Genomic DNA, 12,912 nt, shown 5'->3' on the forward strand with positions numbered 1-12,912 from the left:
AAGAATTAGGGACTCTAATGAACATAACAACTAACAATAATTCCAGAAGAGTAATGATGATACATGCTACCTGCCTCCTGATAGAGAGGTGAAGGACTCAAAGGGCAGAATGAGACATATTCCTTTTAAACATGATCATTGCATAAATTTGTTTTGCTTAACTATATGTGTTTATTTATTATTTTGCCGGGGGGGGGGGTTAAGTGACTTGCCCAGGGTCACACAGCTAGTAAGTGTTATGTGTCTGAGGCCGGATTTGAACTCAGGTACTCCTGAATTCAGGGCCGATGTTCTATCCACTGCACCACTTAGCTGCCCCCCCTGTGCCACTTAGCTGCCCCCTACTATATATGTTTATAACAAGGTTTTATTTTTATTATTTTCTCAATTGAGGAGGAATGGTTGGGGAGAAGGAATTTTTGGTGATTGGAAAAAGTAAAATATAATTTTTTAAAAACAGTGATTGAAATAATCACAAAGAGAACCTCAGAAAAAAAAATGAAAAAAACCCCAAGATGTTTTTGTTGAAGAATTGTTGAAGAGATTATGAGAGGATAGGCATACTAATGCCCTATTGATGGATCTATGAATTAGATCATTTATTTCAAAAAATAATTTGACTATGCATAGTCACTAAACCATACAGACCCTTTGACCCAATAAAACTACTTTATATACTAAGTAGGTCAAAGACAGGGGGAAAGGGCCCACATGTACAAGAATATTTATAATAATTCTTTTTGTTAGAGCAAAGAAATACAAATAAAGTGAATGCCCTTTGAGTAATGGTTAAACAAAATGTGGTATGTAGTATATAGTGGAAATTTATTGTTGTAAAAAAGTGGAAATATAGAAAGACATATGAACTAATACAGAATGAAATGAGCAGAACTAGGAGAACAATTTAAATGATAAACACAATAACAATGTGGGAGAAAACAAAAGACCTCAGAACTCTAACCAAAGCAGCAACTGTCAAAAAACTCACGACGGCATATATCTGCCACCTCTTAGCAGAGAAGTGATGGAATAAAGGTGCCAAATGAGAAGTTTCATTCATAGCTATGATTAATATGTTGATTTGTTTTACTTGAAAATGCACACGCACACACACACACACACACACACACACACACTGTGTGTGTGTGTGTGTGTGTGTGTAATGGGGGAATGGCTAATGAGTCTAGTCCTTATAGGCATGTTCAGTATGCTCTACAGATACAGTCCCCATGTAGACTTCATAAAATGTGTAAGTGTTCTACAACTGGAAATGGTTCTCTGGAGGAACAAAAAACACACAGATAAATATATGCAGACAGACCGACCTATGTCTAGACATATATACTATAGCTATATGGACATATATAATATAGACTATACATATATATATATATATATATGTATATATATATATATATATATACATACACACACACACACACACACACACACACACACACACAGAGACACATATGGATACTAAATTATGTGCAGTAGAAAGAGCATTGGCTCTACAGAAGTCTATCTTGCCCTATAGGAAAACAGAAGGGGAAGGGGATAAGAGAAGGGGAGAGAGATAGAAGAGAGGACAGACTAGGGGAAGAGATATTCAGAACACATGCCATCTTAGGGTGGGGGGGAGGGGGGAGATGGGGTGAAAATTTGGAACTCAAAAACTTGCGGAAGTGAATGTTGAAAACTAAAAATAAATAAATTTATATTAAAAAAAAGTGATGTGTGTCGGGGTGAGGAGGGAGGGAGAATATAAATGCACAGCAGAGAAGAGAAGGAAGTTCAGAAAGCATGTTAGCTTTGAAAACGATATGTAGCATTAATTACATAGGTTTTTTTTAAAAAAGTAAACGTGTGAAATGGAGATTCATGGTTTCATATTGAATCCTCTGTGTTGTGCTGTGTAAATGGAATTGTTTTTTTCTTTTTGTATTTAAGTTCAAAATGAATAAAAAATTTTTAAAAAAGAAAAAAAGAGCATTGGCTCTATAGTCAAAGAACCTGGGTTCAAATCCTACCTCTGATGCCTAATGCCAGTGTGATCTTTGGCAAGTCATTTAATCTCCCTGTGCATCAGTTTCCTCATCCACAAAATTTATGTGTGTTGTCAGGGGAGGTTTAGCTGGCTTCTGGGGTCTCTTCCATCCCTAAATCTATAAGCTTTAATATAAAGTAATCTTAAAGTACAGATTAAGTGGGCAGCTAGGTGGTACAGTGGATAGAATGCTAGGCCTGGAGTCATTAACACTCCTCTTCATGAGTTCAAATCTGGCCTCAGACACTTACTAGCTGTGTGACCCTGGGCATGTCACTTAACCCTGTTTGCCTCAGTTTGCTCATCTGTAAAATGAGCTGAAGAAGGAAATGGCCAACCATTTCAGTATCTTTGCCAAGAAAGCCTCAAAATGGGGTCACAAAGAGTCAGACACAACTGATACAACTGAACAACAACAGAATAAGTACAAACATCGGAGTGTATATGAAAGAGCTTCATGCAGTAAGAAGAACTTGAGTGGATCCTTGAAGGGATCAAGGAATTCTTAGAAGTGAGGGTGAAGAGGGAAAATGTTCTAGTCATGGAGTACAAAGGCATGGAGGTGGAAGATGAAATGTTGCATGTGGGGGCAAGTGATTCAGGTCTGGTAAACTGAACTCCTCAAGGGCAACCGAAGTTCATTAGCATCTTCTACCTTTTCTTGAATATCTGCTCACCACCGGCCATTTTTGTTCTGACCATTCCACTCAAAGGTTTGTACAGAATAAGAGCTGAGCAGCCATGCTTTCTCTCTGGTCTGCTAGCATAATGGTTCCCAACCCTCCTTTCCTTCCTTTGCTTATTCTCTTTGCCATAATACGACTTTAAAAAGGGGGAGAGGGGTAATTGTCTTTAACTTTCCCCACCAGCACTTCTCAAACTTTATGACATTATATATATTTATTATTTTTATTATTATTATTATTATTATTATATGACTAGCCATACTTTTCTTCCTCTATCAACTTCTGCTTCTATTTTCTGTAAATGCCTTATAAAAATCTAAGCCATTAAATGAATTCTTCATGTATCCATATTAGTCCCTTTAGACAACTTTACCTCTTCATCAGAATTGTTTCTGCCTTCAAAATTTTGCATTGACTGACCCCATAGAATTCTACCCTACTGTATCTTACCTAGCCTTTCTCTAAACCCTTTGAAATCTACTTTCCCTAGATTTAGAGTGCATGTTAAAAGTCTGCCTGGCTTTGACTTTCCTTTCCTTCTCTATTACAGTTTTAAAGTTGAAGTGGTTATTTCCCTAATAAATCCTGTAATTTACCCCTTTCTCCCTCCAATAACTAGACATGGATTTGAAGAGGATCAGAAGAGAGAATCATAGATTTTTGAACTGGAAGTCACTTTGGAGGCAATGTAATCTAGTCTATCCCCCCCCCATTTTATATTTGTGAAAACTGACTCTGAGAAGAAAGTGACTTGCTCAAGATCACACAACTAGTAAGTGGCAGAGGTGGGATTATGAACCCAAGACTTGTGATTCCAAATTCAGCATATCTTCCATTGTGCCATGGTTCCTCTCCACTAAAGTAGTAGTCCTAGGTAGGTGAGGAGCCCTGGCACCTGAGTGTAATCAATAGAGCCATCTTTTCATTAGAATCCATTCCAGAATAAAAGTTCCTTTCATTAGTTTGTCCACCTTTTAAGGGATGAAATTATCGATAAATCAAGTCAAGAAATTACTTAATTCTCTGCTTTGGGGGGAATTGGGAAGAGAGAGAGAGATAGGGAGGGAGATGGGGGAGGGAGGGAGGGAGAGAGAGAGAGAGGAGAGAGAGAGAGAGACAGAGACAGAGACAGAGAGAGACAGAGAGACAGACAGACAGACAGACAGAGAGACAGAGAGAGAGACAGAGAGAGAGACAGAGAGAGAGAGAAGGAAGGAGGGAGAGAGGGAGGGAGGGAGAGAGGGAGGTAGTGTTCCAGCAGATATTTGGAGTAGATAACTGGGGTTTCCCAACACAACATTATCATGCTTCCATGCCAGGTTTGTGATCTATTTCCCAAACTCCTCATCTACTTCTTTCTGTTCAGGTGTCCTACACCACAACGACAATTATCACCTGTTTTTGTTTCTGCTGATCTTCACGCATATGTACTCGATCATATTCTCCCCTCCTTTAATTCCTGGGTTTTGTCATATGAGCACATCTCTACTCTCATTCTTACTCTACTCCTTTCCAATGGTATCTATATTGTTCCTTTTTAATAAGACATACCCTTTCAGAACCATATTCCAGCCATTCACAACTCACTAAGTCTTAGTGATACTTATGAAATCAAATTGCCCACACATATTTGGTTGGATCACTTACTTGTAGCCTATGCTTTGTGAATTTATGTACAGACTTCTTGGGTTATGGGGTTCTTAGATACAGGAGATATAAGGAGTCTGGTCATCACAACAAAAAGAAATTGGCCAAAACTATCTTTACTTTGTGGGAGAAGTGTGAAGAAGGAGAGTGTTGGTAGCTGGAACAATAGTAGAGACTGTTCCCATTTTCATATTGTTCCTTGGGCATCTAAAGGGCTATTATTTTAATGCAGATATATCATAATTCCTAAGAAAATAGAGAATATTGAGATCTCAAGGCTGGAAAGGACCTCAGAGGCCACCTGTTACTACCTATATATGTTCGTTTTTGTTGTTCAGTCTTCCCAATTCCCCCCAAAGCAGAGAATTAAGTAACCCCATGGACCATAGCACACCAGGTCCTTCTATCTTCCACTGTCTTTCAAAGCCTATCCAAGTTCACGATACTATCTATTGTTTCCACGATACTATCTATCTGTGTCCCCTTTTCCTTTTGCTTTCTATTTTTCCCAACAGCAAGGTCTCCTCCAATGAGTCTTGCCTTCTCATCATGTGACTAAAGTATTCAAGCTTCAGCTTCAGTATTTGACCTTCCAGTGAATAACCTGAATTAATTTCTATAAGTATTGACTGATTTGACCTCCTTGCTGTCCAAGATATTCTCAAAAGTCTTCTCCAGCACTGCAATTTGAAAGCATTAATTCTGCAGCATTTAGTTTTCCTTATTAGTCCAATTCTCATAGCTATCTATTGCTATTGCTAGAAACCCCTTTCCCCAACAAGTGGTTTTCTTTCTTCTTTGTTTGAAGATTTCCAGTATGAGGGAACTCACTTGTAATGGACCCAGTCAGAATGATTGCATGATTTTCTTTACCTATGTTCAGCAGCACATGTGGAGTGAAGGCAGCAGATAGTGGGAGTAATCCAAGGCTAAGACTTGACAAAACACAGATATATGATAAAGGAACTAGAGAAAATAGCTCAGTATGTAGTGACCAAGGGGTCAAAATGAGGGAAAAGGACAGAGTGTCTAGTGTAGACACTCAGATGACCTCAGAGAGAACTAAGCAGTCAAGGGTTTGGAGTTCATGGTGTAAATGAAGAGTAGTGTTTCGCAAGGGGAAAGCAGAGGGAGAGGTGGAAAGTTAGTAGATTAGGGTCAGAAAGGGAATTACCAAGTTCTTGAACATGGAGGTGGGTACATTTGTAGCTGATGGCAAGGTCAAGGGTATGACCATCGTGTGTGGCTGAGATAGGGTGAACAAATAGGTTATGAGTAACATTGCCTTCATGTCAAACACAATAATTAAACCTTCTCAACATGCTACATCATCAAGCATTTACTTGACAATATCATAGGATGTTTGGTTTTTTTTTAATCCGCAATCTAGATCAAAGGGCAGGAGTTGGGGAGGAGAGAAAGATTGTGAGGCAAGTGCTGAACTTGTTGAGGAAAGAGGAGTGTCCTGGAGGTCTGTAGACAATTGTTACCAGGATTTTGATTGGGTGGAAGATATGAATTATAGGTTACAGTGCCCTATTCCAGTGAAGGAAGGTATTAGGGTAAGAAGGACTGATTGTGCTATTGTGTTAACATCATCTTATCCCCACATTCACACATCCATGTCTCCCATAAAGCCCGCCTCCCTCTCCAGTTTGATCTGTATACCCAGTAGTGATGGGATAGAGGTGGAAAGTGATATTGGGAGTATAGAAGAGACAGCTGCTGTGGACACAGGATCAGTTTGTCCTGGCTGGGTACATCAAAAAGAAGACAAACATGTAGCTAGTACAATGATATCTATGAGTACAACAATAAATTTCTAAGCTTTGTGCGGTGTGTAGAGTTTGAGATTGATGAGTTAGGAATAGAACCTATTCTGGAACTGCATATACTTAATGCTCTACATAGAAACCCTTCTCCTGTAGCATTAATATTTTAATATAATATTAATCATATGGCACAGTTGATTGCAAAGGCAGAGTGGTGGTGTGAATAGAGTACTGGATCTAGAGTCAGAAAAACCTGGATACAAATTTCAGAAAAGAAGTGGATGAGACATTATCACCACTGTTATTCAATATTATACTAAAAATGTTAGCTTTAGCAATAAGAGAAGAAAAAGACATTGAAGGAATTAGAATAGACAAAGGAAAAAACAAAGCTAACACTCTATGCAGATGATATGATGATATACTTAGAGAATCCTAGAGAATCAAGTAAAAAATTACTTGAAATAATAAACAAATTTAGCAAAGTTTCAGGATATAAAATAAATCCACATAAATCATCAGCATTTCTATATATATTACTAACAAAGCCCAACAGCAAGAGATAGAGAAATTCCATTTAAAATTACAGTAGACATTATAAAATATTTGGAAGTCTACCTGCCAAAACAAACTCAGGAACTATATGAACACAATTATAAAACACTTTTTGCACAAATAAAGTCAGATCTAAATAGTTGGGGAAATATCAGTTGCTCATGGATAGGCCGAGCTAATGTAACAAAAATGACAATTCTACCTAAATTAATTTACTTACTAAGTGCTATACTAATCAAACTACCAAAAAGTTATTTTATAGAGCTAGAAAAAACAGTATCAAAATTCATTTGGAAGAACAAAAGGTCCAGAATATCAAGGGAACTAATAAAAAGAAATGCAAGGATGACTACATATGTATACCCTGTATCAAGTTGCTTGTCTTCTCAATGAGCGTGGGTGGAGAGGGAGGAAGGTAGAAAATTAGGAACCCAAAGTTTTAAAAACAAGTGTTAAAATTGTTTTCACATGCAACAGGCAATGGGGTACAGAAATCTATCCTTCCCTACAGGAAAATAGAAGGGAAAGGGGATAAGAGAAGGAGGGTGGGGTGATAGAAGGGAGGGCAGATTAGGGGAAGGGGCATTCAGAATGCATGTCATCTTGGTGTGGGGGGACGGGAGAGATGGGGAGATAATTTGGAACTCAAAATCTTGTGGAAGTGAATGTTTAAATCTAAAAATAAATAAATGAAAATTTAAAAAAAGAAAAGAAAAGAAAAGAAATGCAAAGGAAGGTAGCCTAGCTGCACCAAATCTTAAATTTTATTATAAAGCAGCAGCCATCAAAACTACTTGGTACTGGCTAAGAAATAGAGTGGTAGATTAGTGGAATAGGTTAGGTACGCAAGACACAACAGTCAAAGACTTTATAGTAATCTACTGTTTAATAAACGCAAAGACCCCAATTTCTGGGATAAGAACTCACTATTTGACAAACACTGCTGGGAAAACTGGAAAATAGTATAGCAGAAACTGGACATAGACTAACATCTTACACCATATACAAAAATAAAGTCAAAATGGGCATATGATTTAGATATAAAGGCTGATTACTATAAGCAAACTGGGAGAGCAAGAAATAGTTTGCCTGTCAGATTTATGGAGAAGAGAAGAATTTATGACCAAACAGGAGAAAGAGAACATTATGAAATGCAAAATGGATGACTTTGATTACATTAAATTCAAAAGTTTTTGCACAGACAAAGCCAATGCAACCAAGATTAAAAGGTAAGCAGAAAGCTGGGAAACAATTTTTACAACCAGTGTCTCTGATAAAGGCCTCATTTCTACAATATGTAGAGAACTGAGTCAAATTTGTAAGAATACAAGTCATTCCCCAATTGATAAATGATCAAAGGATATGAACAGGCAGTTTTCTGAGGAAGAAATGAAAGCTATCTATAGTCATATTAAAAATTGCTCTAAATCACTATTGATTAGAAAAATGCAAATCAAAACAACTCTGAGGTACCACATCACATCCATCAGGTTGGCTAAAATGACAAAACAGGAAAATGATAAATGTTGGAGAAGATGTGAGAAAATTGGAACACTAATGCATTGTTGGTGGAGTTGTGAACTGATCCAACCATTCTGTAGAGCAATTTGGAATTATGCCCAAAGGGCTATAAAATTATGCATACCCTTTGACCCAGCAATACCATTTCTAGGTCTACATTCCAAAGAGATCATGAAAATGGGAAAAGGACCCATATGTACAAAAATATTTATAACAGCTCTTTTTGTGGTGGCCAAGAACTGGAAATTGAGGGGATGCCCATCAGTTAGGGAATGGCTGAACAAGTTGTGGTATGTGAATGTTATGGAATACTATTGTGCTGTAAGAAATGATGAGCAGGTAGACTTCAGAAAAACCTGGAAAGACTTATATGAACCGATGCTGAGTGAGGTGAGCAGAACCAGGAGAACATTGTACACAGTAACAGCCACTCTGTGCGATGACTGACTTTGATAGACTTAGCTCTTTTCAGCAATGCAAGGATCTAAGACAACTCTAAAAGACTCATGATGGAAAAAGCTATCCACATTCAGAGAAAGAACTATAGGATCTGAATGCAGATGGAAACATACTATTTGCTCTCCTTTTCTTTGGTTGTTTTGTTTTGTTTTAATTCTTCTTTCTTATGGTTCTTCCCATTTGTTCCAATTCTTCTTTGCATCATGACTAATTACGAAAATATGCTTAATATGATTATATAAGTAAAGCCTATATCAGATTGCATACCGTCTTGGGGATGGGGAAGGAGAGGGAGGGGGAGAAAATGTAAAACTCAAAATCTTATGGAAGTGAATGTTGAAAACTAAAAATTAATAAATAAATTGTTTTTTAAAAGTAGATGGGATAAATTGTCTTAATTTTTTTATTTTATTCTAAACTTAAGAAATGTATTTTATTTTATTACTTTATTTTATTCTGACCTTAAGAAATAAAACAAGTATAGTAGAATAGAAAAAAAGATGATTGCACACAAAACAAAATAGCAATGTACAGCTTGCTATTTCTTTCAAATATACAATGAAGTTATTGTGTAACTTTCTCTTTTCCTTTTTTTCCTTGCCCCCTATAAATGGCTACCATTACATACACGTGTGTGAGTGTGTGTGAGTGTGCAAAATCATTCTATACATACTTCTATTTATCAGCTCTTTCTCTGGATGCAGATAATGTCTTCCTTCACAGGTAATTTTGTAGTTAATTTGGGTATTTGTAATAGTCAAAATGACTTATTCACTCAAAGTTGTTCTTAAAACAATATTGCTGTTATTGTATACAATGTTCTCTTGGTTCTATTCATTTTGCTCTTCATTACTTTGTACCAGTCTTATCCATGTTTTCTCTAAGATCATCAAACATCATCATTCTTATAGTAGTATTCCGTTATGATCATATACCTCAACTTGTTCAGCCATTCCCCAAAGCCCTTTTTTTTTAAACAAGGGATGCATAACACTAAGTATCAAGTTCACTTTCAAGGTTCTCTAAATGCCCTAGAAAAGATACACTGCAATAGAAATGTGCTCATTGGTTGACAGTATGGCTCAACCTCCTTCCTATTGTGTTACTCAACTGTTCCCCCTCTGACTGTCACAATAGGGGTGGGAGTGGCACTATTCATGTACATCCCTAATAGCTCAGAAATTCTACTACAAAAGCAAGACAAAAAACTGTTGGTTTTCCTTTTTTATGCTCATTTAAAAAAAAAGGTAGCCCTTCTTTTCTTCTGTCCTCCTTCAGGACCCTGCCATTGTGTACTGGCAAATGTTTAACAACCGGCTCTCTGGGGGAAGCGGGGGATGTACCTACAACAAACTTTTAAGTCTAATCGATATTTTTAACACATTGACATCACTTTCTTAATTCTGTACAATCAACAAAAACAATAAGGCAAGCCCTGATTTGTACTGTTTGCCAGTTTCCAAGGTGTAGATGATCACACTGAAAATTTAATCATCGGTTCTCAGCTGGTATAAACCAGCTTGAGCATGCCACTGATTTTAGGTCACAGTTCAGCTAAATAGAAACCAAACACAAAGCCTTAATACAACTGTCCCTGAAGTGGGATAACCATTCTCTTTGGACAATATTTATTGCTTCCTTTGTGTTTATAATGCCATCCTAGACATTGCATAAAAGTTTTTTTAAAAATCCAGTCTTAACATTCCAAAAAGGGACCACCTCACAGTGGATTCAGCCACAGCAAGATATTTATACCAGAATCTGAAAAAAGAGAAAAAGATACACGCACTCACAAAAAAAAGAAGAAGAAGAAGAAGAAGAAGCTTGTGCCTGGTGTGTTTTTTTGTTTCTCATTTTATAATAGAATTACAATTAAATTTTGATTTACCTTAGACAGTACCCAAGCTGTTTGGTCTCATTCTCTGATGCTGCTTGGCTTCAAAAAGAATCATGGAGGTAGACACAATTATGTGTGTGTGCGTGTGTATATGTGTGTGTTTGTATCTGTGCTTGGATGAGTGGTCCAAATTTCCTGCTGAAGCAGCAGGAAAGAATAATTCTGCAATAGCATCAAATAATAATAGTAATTAATGCCTTGTGCTGCCTCTTTTATCTATGGAGCTCAAAGGGCTTTGTAGGCATTAACTCATTAGTTCTTAGGCCATCAAGAAGAAAATGCTTAGAAGGCATCACATCAGAAATTAGAGTATCACGCTGAAAGAAGAAGAACCCCCATGACTAATTGGAAAGGAAGCTGACTCTATGTATACCTGGATAGGGTGCCAGGCCTAGAGTCAGGAAGACTCATCTTCCTGAGTTCAAATCTGGCCTCAGATACTTATTAGCTGTGTGACCCTCAGCAAGTCACTTAATCCTGTTTACCTCAGTTTCTTCAACTGTAAAATGAGTGGAGAAGGAAATGGCAAACCACTCTAGAATCTTTGCCAAGAAAACCCCAAATGGGATCATGAAGAGTCAGACATAACTGAAAAATGACTGAAAAACTATTCACAAAAAAAAAAAACTGTTACATAAAAAGAAAAATAAGGTGGGGGTAGGGAGACAGAACCATTGTCCCTACCACTTCTTTCTAGATTTTTGGGGGAAACAAGCATATTTTATTAAGTTTTAAAAAGCCCTGAAAGCAAAGCAATGGTTCTAAGAGACTTTACAAAGTGTGACTACAATTGCTCATTGACAAAGTGGTTCTTAATTGGAAATAGAATGGATAGTCTGTGGTGAAATTGGAATGGCACTAATGAAATCATCTTTAATTATTGGTAATGATTATAAAGTCATAGACTTGGATCCCAAAATCAAACTGCACAGAATAGAAGAGACGGTAGTTTTAATATGAAAGATGTGGGGCAGGGCCAGAGCCAGGACTTCAGTGAACTGAGTTCAGTCAGTCATCAATGAGAGCTTAAACCGTACTGCATAAGCAATCATGACCCACAGAATGATTTTAAGAGAAGAAGCATGACCATACACATGAACAAAGCTAGTCTGATTGAATGATGAAAGATGACTTGAAGGAGGAGCTTCAATGTAGGCTGGAAAAAACTGTTAGGAGGCCATTGTAATTATTCACTCAAATGGTAATGAAAGCTTATAACTATTGATAGAGGCAGCAGGAATCCAGAGCTGGAAATGAATGATGAATAGTAGAATAGATGTAGAATTGACAGAACATGGTATACGTCTATTAAATACCCCACAGTGCTGAGCACAAAAGCTTTCCTAATGAGTATATCCACTCCTCCAATGTCTCAAAAAGAATTTTGTTTGAATGTCTCATACAGTTGCAATGTATGACTGTACTCTAGCATAAAGCATAGCACAATGCACCCTCTAGATGACTCTATGCTTATCCTTCTCTAAGTCTTTTCTCTTGCTACTCCCATGCCTGGATTCTCCTCCCCACAGCTGCTGAATTCCTATTCATTCTGTAAAATTCCCTTCATATGCTAAATCCTCCATGAAGCCTTCCATGATTTTCCCCCATTGGTCATAATCTCTTTTTCCTTGGACCTCTCAAATAACCTTGTTTTTTAACCCTGTTTGTGCCTTTTTAATATTTTATGCTATATAATAGTTGTCAAAGAAACAAAGCTCCATGTCACGTTCAGGATCTTATTTGTTAGAGTCACATTTTCTTATTTCATGCAGTTGAAAGGAGAGTTTCTTAGACCAACATAGTGACAATATAGAACTTTTAATAACCAGCAAGATCAAGTAGCTTATATGCATTTTGAAGATTAACCAAGGTGGTTGTTTCAGTTTAAACACCCATGTATAGCCCCTATGTTACAAACCAGGATAGAATTGTTATTTTGATGAAGTAAACTCAGAGACTCTTTGTGGTGTTAACTGAACAGGACATAAATGGGGCCTTAACAGTTTGCAACTCCCCAAAATCCTCTTTTTTAGCTCTTGTTACAGGTTTCAAAACCACGAGTTTTAGTTCTGATGAGTACTTTCCTCCTCTCCCTTCTACTAGCACATACATAGTGAATGTTGACTGCAGGGTGAGGTCTATCCCATGTGCTCCTGCATAGTTATTTCATTAAGCCACAATATTCCAGCTGAAAGCTCAGAGTCCATAGGTTCCAAATTGTGCCTGAACAAGAATGCCACCTGCAATATTCACAATCATTGGTCAGCCATCCTTTCTTGCAAACTTTTAGTGAGGGGTAACCAACTACTTTCCAAAGCAACTTATTCT

This window comes from Phascolarctos cinereus, unplaced genomic scaffold, assembly GCF_003287225.1.
Source record: "Phascolarctos cinereus isolate Bilbo 61053 unplaced genomic scaffold, phaCin_HiC Scaffold_1;HRSCAF=81, whole genome shotgun sequence".
Classification (NCBI taxonomy): domain Eukaryota; kingdom Metazoa; phylum Chordata; class Mammalia; order Diprotodontia; family Phascolarctidae; genus Phascolarctos; species Phascolarctos cinereus.